Here is a 12,143-nt window from a genome sequence, read left to right on the forward strand (position 1 = left end):
TGTGATTACGCTTGACCATTTGCAAATTTTACCAATCGTGATTGATTGAAGGAAACAGAATATACATTTTAATTTGCAGAAATTCAATTGGTTATGGATCTCTTCAATAGTGTGATTTCTCTTCAAGCAATTGTTCTTGTAGGTAAGGGCACATCATTTGATGATTTGATTTTGAGAGTGTATTAGAATTCAAATCTTTTCTTTCCACCTTTCCAACCTGTTAGATTAAGTCTTTGGTGTGATATAAAAAAACAATCATATCATGTTTAATAATCTGATTTCTTATTCTGTGTGTGGTATCATTGCTTCTGCTATTTTTAATAACTGCTCATTAAGGATAGCACAGCTGATTTATGTAAAGATTCATAATGCTGGATCGGTAGATATTATTTATTAGAACAATGCAGTAATCTTCATTTTGTTTAGCTAATTAGGAAAGCAATGACCCCAGTACATGGAGCTTTCTGTATTCCTTTATTATTGTTACAGCAATATAATTTAACTAAGCACCATGGCAATATACTAGATACAATCTAACAAACAGGGAAGTACAGTGCTATGTAGCGGTGGTGATGTGATTAGGACTATTTATCATGTCTCCATACAGAACTTCAGTCCAGTCCTTCATGCGCCTGCTGTAAATCAGCAAATACCTCCCAGAAAGGCTGGAGGGCAATAATAATAATATAATTTTTCCATGTGCTTCTATTATTAAACTGTTAGCTACTAATAAGTATCCATATGTTGAAGGTTTTTATTTTTACAGATATCAAAAAATATTTACAAAAATTGCTAATAGTTGAAATATTGTATAGTATAGTTCTAGTATCAATAAGGGTTATCAAACTTTGGGTTATTCAGTTTGGAAACAAAGGTTTAGTGGCAATATTATTACAATGTCAAATATATAAGGGGACAGTACAGAGATCAGGATAATGATCTTTTTACATTTAGACCTGCAATGAGGACAAGGGAACATTCTGTAATAATTATAGGGGATAACTCAGGAGACTCTTTGCGTGGAACAAGACAACTACAGGACACAGTTTTATAAGTGGTAAAGTCTATATTATCACATGGTGATTCAAACAGGTGCAGAGAGAAACTCAAGTCCACAACACTTGGTGTAAATAATAAACGCAGCTTAACAGTCTATAGGGAACTTCAGAGGAAAATGCAATCACGCAGAAAGTCTATGAAGCACAGTTATTCTTGAGGATACTTGACACTAATAAGTCCTTGTTTTAGTCCAAACATAGATAGATATGCTTATAAGGCAGTTCAAGCAATGTCTTATCTCAACCAGGAAGGCCTGGGTGATAATCTCAGGTTTAAGCAGAGCAGCAACAGCTTACATGTCCAGCAAATGCAGATGGGAGTAAACATGAGCAGCAGATGAAGGAGGATTACTGGAAACTGGTGTATGCCGCAGGAACTCAGAGCAGAGTAGCAGGATAACCACACAGGTTCACAGGAGCAGGTATATAGCCAGGGAGTCATCAGAGTCAGGAGCTGGATGCAAGGCAGAATACTCTAGCACAGACTGAAGGCTGTGGTGGAGTTTTATAGCAGGAAGACACAGTGCACATGAGACCAAAGACGCCATCTTGGAAAAGGGCAGTAATGCACAAAAGGTAATAAAAATGTTCAGAATCCTGACACATCCTCTACATCTAGAGAAAAGAAGGTTTAATCATAATCACAGAAGGCGATTCTTTACTGTAAGAGCAGTGGAAATTTGGAACTTTTCCACATGATGTTGTAATGGTTGATTCACTGCAAAAGTTCAAGGAGGCCTGGATGTCTTTCTTGAAAAATATAATATTACAGTGTGACGCTAGTCACTTCTCATGGCCAAGCCATGAGTCAGAATGATCAAGGAGTCAAAGGTCAGAAGCCAGGAGAGTACGTCATAAACAGAAGGAAGAGACAAAAGCGCGGTCAGGTAACTTTCCAAGGTAGGAATACCAGAAGGATAATGGACCAGAGCAGAAGGGGTTTAACAGTCGGATGGTCAGAACGAAATCCAAGGTAAGGCAGCAAATGATCAAGCATACAGAACTCAAGGCTCAGGGAGCACAAACCTACTAGTTGAATGTACGTCTGGCAGAGGTCTGGAAGAAGCAGCTCAGTTAAGTAGTATGGCAATCACTCGGGATAGTGAACACTTGGAGACAACCGACGCCTCCCAGTCACAGATTGGATAGTCGAGCAGTCAATCAACACACTGACAGTTCAGCACACCCCTGTATCAGAATGGATGGCCAAGCTGTCAAAGTACTAACAGCTTCAGCACTCCCCTTTATCGGATTAGATAACCAAGCTGTCAGTAACTGCATCCCAGACACATTGAGGGGTGGAACTGTGACATACAGGTTATGAGTACAAGATTCTGTGATTTGAGGTTGATCCAGGGAAATAATCTGATGGGACGTTGATCCAGGGATCTAATCTGATTGCTGTATGTGGAATCGGGAAGGAATTTTTTTCCTAGTAAAGAGGAATTAACATCTGCCTCTTGGGTTTTTTGCCTTCCTCTTGATCAACATGTTAGGGTGTAAGCTGAACTCAATGGACTTATGTCTACCTTCAGCCTTAAAAACTGTCATGATGATGATATCATAATTACTTATATGTGATTTAAAGGGTTGATACCATGAACTCTATTTACCAACTATCCACAGGTTTGGTGATTAAGATAAGATCAGTCGGGGAAAGCAAAAAGCAATACAGAATCAGTAAGCAGCCACCTTTATGTCCTGGTGCTGCGGCTGGACTACCCGGATTCCCAACCAGATCTACATACTTCAAGAAAACAGCAACAATTTGAGCCAGCAAACTCCAAAAAGTAAGTAGATTTATTGGATTTGGACTTATATATAAAATTAAAGTTCAAAATCTATATTGAACTTAATCATTAACCAATTGAGGGCTGCATTCGAAATTATCACAAAAATGAAAGTAGAAAAAATGAAATCACAGGCCGTTCCATCTTGTGTGAATTTCACAATAGCCTCTTTAGAAAGAAAACAGGACATGAACTCTGGCGCTACCTATTGGATGTAACAATCGTAAAGGTCAACATCAACCCTTTAGCAAGCCTTATCACATGACTTAGGGTAAGAAGCCAAACTAAAAAATTCATTCTCAGACATGTGTTTCAGGGTATTCGGACTTCATCAGTGCAAAGCAGGAGTACTGGTTTGGCTGGTTAACAGGTTTCTGACAAGGGCATAATGACAGCTTGTAATGTTACTCCGTAGCTTGTATGACCCATATCCACCTGTATGGATTCTCAGCAACATCTGGGAATGGTACTGATGTGACAGTGGATAGTTTTATGGGGGATTCACTCTCTCTGTTAGGCATTAGGTAGCATTCACACAGTCAATACAGTGTTGGTCCAAACATATGCAGTTTTTTTTTACTTTCCATAGGTTGCACAGCACGAAAACAAATCATAAACCTAAATCCCTAGCCTTGTCCAGACGCTAACTAAAGAGAACAGGCCCTGGCTACTTATACACGGCTGAGCTACTCCCAGCTCAGTCAAAACAAAACCGATTGTCCATAGCAACCACTGATGTTTCTGATTCTCTGCACACAGTCTCTGTGGACTCTTCTTAGAGAGGAATTCTGGCTTTCCAACACTTTTCAGCTCCAAGGTACATCCAGTCTGGTCAGCTTCCCTGAGTTGACACATTTGCCTCTGCTATATCCAGCAGACTGACTGATTCTCCAGTCATACCGTTCACAGAGAGACCCTGACATGTCATTCCCTACTCTGGAACTCTCTACCGCAACATATCAGACTCTCACCTACCATTGAAACCTTCAAAAAGAACCTGAAGACCTACCTCTTCTGGCAAGCCTACAACCTGCAGTAACCACCGATCGACCAAACCACTGCATAGCCAGCTCTATCCTCACCTACTGTATCCTCACCCATCCCTTGTAGATTGTGAGCCCTTGCGGGCAGGGTCCTCTCTTCTCCTGTACCAGTTGTGACTTGTATTGTTCAAGATTATTGTACTTGTTTATATTATGTATACCCCTCCTCACATGTAAAGCGCCATGGAACAAATGGCGCTATAATAATAAATAATAATAATTTTTGCTGGACGCCCACAATGAATCTACTTCCTGCTTCTTAGAGAAACCATGTTGGTGTTTCTAGTCAAACACTGATTTAATCCTGTCCTTCCCAGATATTTTATACAACGCCGCCAGGGCCGTGGGGTACTCAGTACCGGGTCCGGTCATTATTAAATGGGTGGTCATGGTGGCAGCTACCCGGTCCATGGCCCTGGCCACCAAAGTAAAAGGGATAGTCTTTAAAGGGATTTGAAAAGTAATTAAAGTTTGTGATGCCACCTGTGGAACTCGGTCAGGGGTGACCGACGCTGATTAAAGGGGTTCTCTGGGGTGATTTATGGCAGCAGGGATGGTATGGCTTCCCACAGGTGAAGCTGGGTCCTCAGGGCTCCCGGTGTATAGATAAAGATGGTGGGTGGTATAGCAAGAAACGGAGGACACAGATTTTCAGTCTCTTTACCTGGTTTACTGATGATTTCAGGCAGCCACAGCCCAGGGTACCAGATCACGGATGCAGGTGTGGTCTGGCCAGCTTGGAAACGAGTTGGGAGTCCCCCTTGCCAGGTGGGGTTAGAAGCCTTCCCTCTAGTGCTGTGGTGTAGTCCCTTGCTGCCTTAAGCCTCTCACAAGGTCCTCATGTTCTCTCTGCCCTCCAAGTAGGTAGGACAATACCCATACGACAGGTAGCTCGAGCCTTTTTACAGGGTCTCTATCACAACCCGGGCTCTATGCACTACTGTGTCCTCAGGTTTCAATGGTGGACAGGTGACTTGCAATCCAGCTGTCCTGCCGGTTTCTGCTGTGAGAAGTAGAGTACTTCACAACCCCGGTCATCCGGCTACCGGTATCTGCGCTCAGTAGGGAGGTAGCTCAGTCGCAGCTAGCCCCCCACTTCTTCACTCTCCTGCTCTTCACTTCCCCTTCACGCTCTCTACAATCTGTTCTGCTTTCCCCTTTGGCTCTTTCTAGGAACTGCAGCACCTCTCGTGGCTGCACGGCCCCTCTTTTCCTCTCTGCCTCAGACTGCTCCAGTCTGCAGTCTGGCACTCACTCCCTCCTCACACTCACTAACTTCCCCTCCAGACCAGAATATATATAGGGGAGCCACCCACAAGCTGGATCAGAGCTCCCCCTTCTGGCCTGGAGTATGAACATGTTGCATGCTTGTGATCACCTGCTAAAAGAGATCCTTCCTCACTTCCAAGCGTGACATCACTCTCCCTGTGAGGAAAGCAATGCCACTGTGACAACCAGGAACCTGGGATGTTAAACTCCCCCCCGTTAAATCCAGTACTCCCAGACTGGGAAAACAAAAACAACAATAAATTGTTTAGAAGATGTATGTAAAATATTTTTGAAACATGCATAAAACAGGTATAAAAATTTTCTTCCCTTTTTGGGAGGTTATTATGCTTATATGTTACAAAACTTTAATACAGGGTATAAATAACTTTCTTCTCAAAAATAGAACTTTCTATGGCATGAATACTAAATAACGATTACCCCTTATGGGTATACTATATTTGGTAACACCTCTTCCAATACTGTGCAAAAACATTAGCTCTTCTATAAATATACGAAACTCACTGTAATACTCAATATTACCTATTCATACATTAACTATCTCACATCTACACTACAAGACCGGATAGCTTCTCTAACAAACACTATCACTTTAATAAAGTGCAACAAATTCAACATTCTCTATTCTGTGGTAGTGCATTTAAATGTGCAAACGATATTCAAGTCATTCATTAACATTATAACAGCAGCAATGATGCAGGGGACCCGTCATAAACCCCCAATGTAGGTCTTGGGTGAGCTACAAGGCATAATATCCAGACCTGGTCTTCAGCCACACCAGACGGTTTTTCTTCAGGTCACTTTAAGACAAATAACTTTAAGGCAAAACGAACAGTATTTTCTTTGGTCATATGTAAAACCAATAGGAAGCACCTAAAGAGGTGCCAACTATGTACAGAGAAAGTTTGTGGACCATTTACTGTCCATGGCCTCAGTGTCTCTTTAACAAATTAACTGTTGAACTTCAGCAATAATTGGTTAACTACTTACTTCCTTTTATGCTGCCTGCCAGGCCAGTGATTGCTGCCTGTCCTGCTCTTCCCTATGTCTACAATACTCCTGCCATGTTATAATGGGGATTTCTCCTTGGAGTGCTATCATGTCCTCCTCCGTGGGTCCCTCTTCAAACACCATGGGTTCCGTATAGCTACCCCAGGGCCCACTGGTTGGAATTAGCAGGGCTGCCATCTGACCCAAGCTACCATGCCCCCGGTCCCAGTACACTCGACAATCTGCTCCTCTGGGCCTTGGCGTTGCCGGTAGGGGCCCACTAGGGTTTTGTCTGGTGCAGGGGTTACAGCGGGAATTGAGGCCGGGGTACCCTCGGTGTACGGTGACATTTCGCAGAGGGACCCAAAACCCTGGTCAGGTGTGTACAGCAGTGAGGGTGACTTGGGCCTAGCTGTCGGGCCTTCCACCACCTGGGTCAGGGTCGTACCCCTTACCTTTTCTTCTGGAGCGCTGGATCTTCTTTCCAGCTTCAGGCCAGATAAGATTGCTGGCGGTCGTCCAGTAAGGTTCCCGGGGAAGGCCTCCTTCCACCCGGCCACAGCCTCCAGCTGCATCCGCACGAGCTGCCGGGTAGTTCTTCCACTTCTTCCCGCAGGAGGTCCGGATCCAGCTTCGGTGACGGGTATGGTTCTTGCAGACCCCAGCTGGGGGAGTCCTCCTGCTCCTCCCCACACTCCGGTGCTCGCTCACCTCCCTCTTCCATGTTGCTTTCCGGTACTTCTACATGCATATCACTTGACAAACAGTAATATTTTTAATATTAGAGTTAAGACTGTCCCAAATAGGGTCGCCATGAAGTGGTGGATGGCTTTTGCATCTTTTTAAATCAAAAAACATGTTAACTAAGTACCCTATATTATTTTCATGCACTATTGCTGTTTATTTGTTTACTGCAGGGTATTAACCCCTTAGTGACGGAGCTAATTTTCAGCCAATTTTTACAATTCTGACAACTGTCATTTGTCATTTTTCCAACAAAATTTACAAAACCATTTTTTTAGGGACCATCTCACATTTAAAGTCACTTTGAGGGGTGTACATGACAGAAAATACCCAAAAGTGACACCATTCTAAAAACTGCACCCCTCAAGGTGCTCAAAACCACATTCAAGAAGTTTATTAACCCTTTACGTGCTTCACAGGAACTTAAGCAATGTGGAAGGAAACAATTAATATTTAACTTTTTTTTACAAACATTTTACTTCAGAACCAATTTTTTATTTTCACAAGCATAAAAAGAGAAAATGAACCACAAAAGTTGTTGTGCAATTTCTCCTGAATATGCTGATACCCCATATGTGGGGATAAATCAAGTTAATAATGTAGAGCCGTGAAAATAAAAAATAGTATTTTGTCCACAAAAATTATCTTTTCTCCCCCAAATTTTTATTTTTACAAGGTTACAGGAGAAATTAGACTCCTAACGCTGTTGTACAATTTGTCCTGAGTACGCCGATACCCCATATGTGGGGGTAAACCACTGTTTGGGCGCACGGCAGAGCTCGGAAGGGAAGGAGTGCCGTTTTACTTTTTCAATGCAGAATTGGCTTGAATTGAGATTGGATGCCATGTCGCGTTTGGAGAGCCCCTGATGTGCCTAAACATTGAAACCCCCCCACATGTGACATCATTTTGGAAAGAAGGCCCCCTAAGGAAGTTATCTAGATGTGTGGTGAGCACTTTGAACCCCCAAGTGCTTCACAGTCGTTTATAACGCTGAGCCGTAAAAATAAAAAACTTTTTTTTTCCCTCAAAAATTATCTTTTAGCCCGCAATTTTTTATTTTCACAAGGGTAACAGGATAAATTGGACCCCAAAGGTTGTTGTCCAGTTAGTCTTGAGTACGCTGATACCCCATATGTGGGGGGGGCACTGTTTGGGCACACATCGGGGCTCTGAAAGTAAGTACTGACGTTTTAAAATGCAGACTTTGATGGAATGGTCTGCAGGTGTCATGTTGCATTTGCAGAGCCCCTGAGGTACCTAAACAGTAGAACCCCCCACAGGTGACCCCATTTTGGAAACTAGACCCCCAAGGAGCTTATCTAGATGTGTGGTAAGCACTATGAACCCCCAAGTGCTTCACAGAAGTTTATAACGTAGAGCCGTGAAAATTAAAAAATCATATTTTTTCCCACAAAAATGATTTTTCACCCCCAAATTTTTACTTTCACAAGGGTAACAGGAGAAATTGGACCATAAAAGTTGTTGCGCAATTTGTCCTGAGTACTCTGATACCCCATATGTGGGGGGGCGCACTGTTTGGGTACACATCGGGGCTCTGAAAGTAAGTACTGACATTTTAAAATGCAGACTTTGATGGAATGGTCTGCGGGTGTCATGTTGCATTTGCAGAGCCCCTGAGGTACCTAAACAGTAGAACCCCCCACAGGTGACCCCATTTTGGAAACTAGACCCCCAAGGAGCTTATCTAGATGTGTGGTAAGCACTATGAACCCCCAAGTGCTTCACAGAAGTTTATAACGTAGAGCCGTGAAAATTAAAAAATCATATTTTTTCCCACAAAAATGATTTTTCACCCCCAAATTTTTACTTTCACAAGGGTAACAGGAGAAATTGGACCATAAAAGTTGTTGCGCAATTTGTCCTGAGTACTCTGATACCCCATATGTGGGGGGCACTGTTTGGGCGCATGGCAGCGCTCGGAAGGGAAGGGATAGAATGGTCTGCTGGCGTCATGTTGCGTTTGCAGAGCCCCTGATGTGCCTAAACAGTGGAAACCCTCCACAAGTGACCCCATTTGGAACTTAGACCCTCGAGGGAACTTATCTAGATGTGATGTGTGAACTTTGAACCCCCAAGTGTTTCACTAAAGTTTGTAACGCAGAGCCGTGAAAATAGAAAATCATTTTTTTCCACAAAAATTATATTTTAGCCCGCAATTTTTTATTTTCACAAGGGTAACAGGAGAAATTGGACCCCAAAAGTTGTTGTCCAATTTGTCTTGAGTACACTGATACCCCATATGTGGGAGAAAACTACTGTTTGGGCACACAACGGGGCTCGGAAGGGAAGTAGTGATGTTTTGGAATGCAGACTTTGATGGAATGGTCTGCGGGCGTCATGTTTCGTTTGCAGAGCCCCTGATGTGCCTAAACAGTAGAAATCCCCCACAAGTGAACCCATTTTGGAAACTAAACCCCCCAAGGAACTTATCTATATGTGTTGTGTGAACTTTGAACCCCCAAGTGTTTCACTAAAGTTTATAAAGCAGAGCTGTGAAAATAAAAAATCATTTTTTTTCCCCCAAACATTATTTTTTAGCCCCCAATTTTTTTATTTTCCCAAGGGTAACAGGAGAAATTGGACCCCAAAAGTTGTTGTCCAGTTTGTCCTGAGTACGCTGATACCCCATATGTGGGCGCACGGCAGAGCTCAGAAGGGAGGGAGCACCATTTGTCTTTTTGAACTCAAAATTGGCTGGAATCAATGGTGGCTCCATGTCGCATTTGGAGACTCCCTGATGTACCTAAACAGTGGAAACCCCCCAATTCTAACTCCAACCCTAACCGCAACACACCCCTAATCCCAACCCTAACCATAACCCTAACCCCAACACACCCCTAACCCTAATCCCAACCATAACTCTAATCCCAACCCTAACCCTAGTCCCAACCCTAATCTCAACACACCCCTAGTCCCAACCATAACCCTAACCACAAACCTAACCTTAATCCCAACCCTAACCCTAGTCCCAACCCTAATCCCAACATACCCTAATCCCAACCCTAACCACAAACCTAACCCTATTCCCAACCCTAATCCAAACACTAATCCCAACCCTAACCCTAATCCCAGCCCTAACTCTAATCCTAACCCTAATCCCAACACACCCCTAATCCCAACCATAACCCTAACCACAAACCTAACCCTAATCACAACCCTAATCCCTAACCCTAATCCCAACCCTAATCCCAACACACCCCTAACCCTAATCCCAACCCTAATCCCTAACCCTAATCCCAACACACCCCTAACCCTAATCCCAACCCTAACCACAAACCTAACCCTAATCCCAACCCTAATCCAAACCCTAATACCAACCCTAACCCTAATCCCAACCCTAATCCTAACTCTAATCTCAATCCTAACTCTAATCCTAACCCTAATCCCAACCCTAATCCAAACCCTGATTTCAATCCTAATTCCAACCCTAATCCCAACCTAACCCTAATCTCAACCCTAATTCCAACCCTAATCCCAATCCTAACCCTAATCCCAACCCTTATCCTAACCCTAATTCCAACTCTAACCCTAACTTTAGCCCCAACTCTATTCCTAACTTTAGCTAAACTCACTTTAGCCCAACTGTAACCTTAATGGGAAAATGTAAATAAATAAATTTTCTTTATTTTATTATTTTTCCCTAACTAAGCGGGTGATAAAGTTAAGGTTCATTTACTATTTTTTTTTTTTATCACTGTGATAGGCATGCGCCCGCCATTTTCTTACCGGAAGAAGACGCCAGCAGCCATGCAGGAAGCAGGAGGACCCAGGGACACCGGGAGGCACTGGTAAGTGTCGGGGGGCGATGGGGACCCTATTGAAATGAAATGGCAAATCGCGTTTTTTTTTTTTTTTTTGCGGTCGCCGTAATATGATTAATAACGGCGATCGCAACCCTGGGGTCGGTAAAAACCGACCCGAATCATGTTCTCTGGGGTCTCGGCTACCACCGGCAGCTGAGACCCTGGAAAAAAATACGACTCTGGGGGGCGCTATACACTTAATTAACGGCGCTGTGGTTTAAGTACCCTTAACTACCGCCCTAAAAAGGCATATTGGCGGTCATTAAGGGGATAATCATTATGTTTCTGTCTTTGGTTTTTTTCTGCTCAATGGCCAGTGTGAATGTGCACTTACATGCAGCATGCACACCAGTCTATTCCAGTTCATATCTTTAGGGTTTTTTATGGATATTTTCTCAGCCCTAAATCAAGACATCAGTGAGCTTTTGGATAGTCTGTGGCACTACATGGTTGTGTCAAATGCACTGATAAATATTGACTAGGATGTTCTCAATTAGATTTAAGTCTGAGACACAGACTTAGGGCCAGTCGACATCAATGTGTTTGCAGAAACTATGAAACGTGACATTGTCCCACATCAGTAGGAACCCAGGGCCCAGTGCACGAATGTAAGATCTGACATTCAGTCTGGATTTAAAGGGAATCTGCCACCTCCTTTTTGGTATATAAGCTTTGGCCACCGCCATCAGGGGCTTAACTACAGTATTCTGTAATGCTGAAGATAAGCCCCCGATGTATCCCGAAAGATAAGAAAAACAAGTTAGATTATACTCATCTGGGAGGGCGGTCCGGTCCCATCTTCATGCGATGACATCCCCTACCTTGCTTCCTGTCGCGGCTCCTGCGCAGGCGTACTTTGCCCTGTTGAGGGCCGCGTAAAGTACTGCAGTGCGCAGGTGCCGGGAAAGGTCCGAGAAGCCCAGCGCCTGTGCACTACAGTACTTTACGCTGCCCTCAACAGGGCAAATCAGTACTCCTGCGCAGGAGCCGCGACAGGAAGCAAGGAAGGGGATGTCATCGCATGAAGATGGGTGGCGCCGGACCTGGACCGTGACGCCCATCGGACTGGACCGCATCGGACCACCCCCCCAGGTGAGTATAATCTAACTTGTTTTTCTTATCTTTCAGGTTTCATTGGGGGCTTATCTACAGCATTACAGAATGCTGTAGATAAGCCCCTGATGGCGGTGGCTGAAGCTTATATACGAAAAAGTAGATGACAGATTCCCTTTAATTCTAGTACCTAACACCTGTTAGGGTACCATTGGCTTGGATGGAGGTTTGTACAACCTTCCAAGTATATGTCTCCTCAAACCATCAGTCACCTACCATCAAGCCGCTTATACTGGACAATGTGGCAGGCAGTATAACATTCACCATGGAATCGCCAGACTCTCCCACATG

General features: G+C 43.6%; 1 long non-coding RNA gene across 1 annotated transcript; it reads left to right on the forward strand.

The window, feature by feature from the left end:
* The first annotated feature begins 1,958 nt into the window (after positions 1–1,958).
* On the forward strand, positions 1,959–10,949 carry LOC143782542 (uncharacterized). The gene is made up of 3 exons (XR_013216994.1): positions 1,959–2,031; positions 2,685–2,848; positions 10,640–10,949. It is a non-coding gene; the product is annotated as an uncharacterized LOC143782542 (long non-coding RNA).
* Positions 10,950–12,143: the final 1,194 nt, after the last annotated feature.

This window comes from Ranitomeya variabilis, chromosome 6 (assembly GCF_051348905.1).
Source record: "Ranitomeya variabilis isolate aRanVar5 chromosome 6, aRanVar5.hap1, whole genome shotgun sequence".
NCBI lineage: Eukaryota > Metazoa > Chordata > Amphibia > Anura > Dendrobatidae > Ranitomeya > Ranitomeya variabilis.